The following is a 2,495-nucleotide window of genomic DNA, read 5'->3' as shown; positions in this document are numbered from 1 at the left end:
TGAGGCTAACCGAGTGAGCTTTAGGAGTGAGATTTAGAGAATCCATATACTTACATGAACGATTTGGGGCATGATTTTTCTTGGGAGAGTCTATAGCTTTCAAAAGGTTTATAAGGGGGTTTGTGACCTTAAAAGTTGAGAAACAGAATAAATTGCTCAGGACTCTCCATACTTGTATTGTATGATTTTTTTTTTTTTTGGTACCCACCTTGTAGCATATACTTGCAAAGGAACTGAATAAAAAGAAAAAAGCAATTGAAGGGCTCTGGGCAGTTGGAGAGCATGGCTCTAGCCTTATCCTGACAGCGCCCACATGGGCATGGGTGTGGGCGCCATTCCTGGGCCTTCCTCTCTAGTCCTTGCCCTAGCTGAGCTGGGATTTGGCTGGGTGCACGCCTGGCACACCCTGCCTGATGTCTCCCATGCAGTCCCCAAAGCTCCCAGCCAGGAGCCAGTTAGGGTTTCAGAGGCACAAGTGAGCCGCTGTGTTTGGCCTGCCAGGTGAAAAGAACAGAGCCTGCATTAATGAGACGCTCCTCTCCTGGTATCGGCTTTCTCTTTGCAGGCGATGTCTCAGACCAGGAGCAAACCTGTCTCTTTCTCTGGAGCCAGGAATTTGATATTGTCGTGAATAGAGGTTTTCATCTTCCAACTAATCGTCTGCCCTCCACGGCGCCTGCTGCCAGTGCCAGGCTTGGCACATGAGCCCCCAGCTGTGGGAGAAGTGGGTAGACTAGAAGAACTAGGCTCAACAGCTCCCCCTTCACCCAGCCTTGGTGAAGGAAGAGGAGGCATCATGCCCCAGGAGAAGGAGCAAGGAGATGGGTGGACTTCTGGCTGGACACAAATGGGTTCTGATGTACGGATGGAGTATACTAACTCAGAATTTCTCGACAGCCCACTGGTGAGCCAGACTCATAGAGCAGAATCATCGTCCACAGTCAGGATGGTACAGAATAAAGCTAGAGAGAAGGATTTTATCAAAGGGGAATAAGAGAAGAGGAAAGCACTGCAGCATCAAAAAACGGACCAGTGATGAGCATCTCGGAACACAGAAGAGAGTCGAGGAAGAGTTGAAGAGCAAGGTGGTAGATGACTACTCCTGGACACTGTCTAGGAGAATGGTCAGGAAGAAAGAAATGTTGGGAGAAGATCAAGAATGGGCTATGGTGGAAGCTCCAGCTTGGGGTGCTGGCAGATGAAAAAGGGACCTTCATCCCAGGAGAGGTGGGCCAGCAGGAGACATCAGGGCTGGGTAGCAGGGTGTGGCCCTGCTGTGGCCAGGAAGCTGGAAGTGGGCCTAACACCTTGACAGAGCTGGCCTGTCACATTCATACATCTGCAGGCCTCCAGCCTCTTTCTCTGCCCTGAGCTCTCACTCAGCACAGGTCTGGGACTATGCTCTGGCAGACTTTGACTGCAGGTGTGGGACCAAAGAGGGTGGCCATGGAAAAACAAAGGGGACAAAGAAAGAATCAGCTATGATTTCAAAGAACAGCATACACAGGCTTGTGTCCTGGCTGAGAAGCGCCTGCTTGTGTATTCTCTGGTTGAGGTCCCACGAGCCTATGAGTTAGGGCAAGTCCTATTTATGAACACTACTGGACTGAAGACAGCTCAACAGCACCACCATTTACCAAGTGTCCATGCAGTGCTGGGTCCTGGGATGGGTATGGTGATGATAGACCAATAAAAAAGAAACAAACAAAAAAAAAGCCACCTGAGGAAGCTCATGGCCTACTTAGGTTGGAATCGATATCTACCAAGAGCTTCCTGAAGGTCAGGTTTTCTGCAGCTAAAGATCTGACATACATCTTTCGAATTCCATCCTCACGGCATTCTTCAGAAGGAGGAAGATTCCCCCATTGGAGAAAACAGAGATTCAGAGATGCTACACTCCCTGCTCAGGACCACACAGCTATGAATTTTGAATCCTGGTTCTATCTGATTCCAATGCCTGCCTACGTCTACTCTCTTCCTTCAGAGAGAGGTGGTGAGGGAAATCAGCTTGAAGCCTGAGGGTGGACCTGGTCACAGACCCTTGCAGTGCATGTTTGCTAAGGCACATGTCACTCTAATTCCCTGTTAGATAAATGAAGAGATAAAAGGAATCTCCACTCAACGGCCACACACAGCAGACAATGTTCCAGGCTCCTTGTCCTCAAGGAGCTCACAGACCAGTAGGAAATAGTTGACTAATGTGTTAAGGCCCGCTTCACAGGCACCAAGCCAAACAAATCTCTGTCACTTCTGAGCAGGGTGACCTGTGGTGAGAACCAGAATGTCTCGGAATCTTAGTTTCTATCTGTAAAATGCAGATAGTAGTACATAATTTATTGTACTGCTGTGAAGCTTATATAAAATAATGTGAGCTAAACACAAAGTCTGACACACAAATAGGGGCTCGGAAATCATTATAATTATGATTCTTATTACCATTCAAGATAGAGTTTAATGACAGCTATGAGAAATTTAGTTGAAGAACTTGAGAGGCT

Source organism: Pteropus vampyrus, unplaced genomic scaffold, assembly GCF_000151845.1.
Source record: "Pteropus vampyrus isolate Shadow unplaced genomic scaffold, Pvam_2.0 Scaffold20, whole genome shotgun sequence".
In the NCBI taxonomy this organism is placed as follows: domain Eukaryota; kingdom Metazoa; phylum Chordata; class Mammalia; order Chiroptera; family Pteropodidae; genus Pteropus; species Pteropus vampyrus.
Note: the sequence above shows the minus strand (reverse complement) of the source record.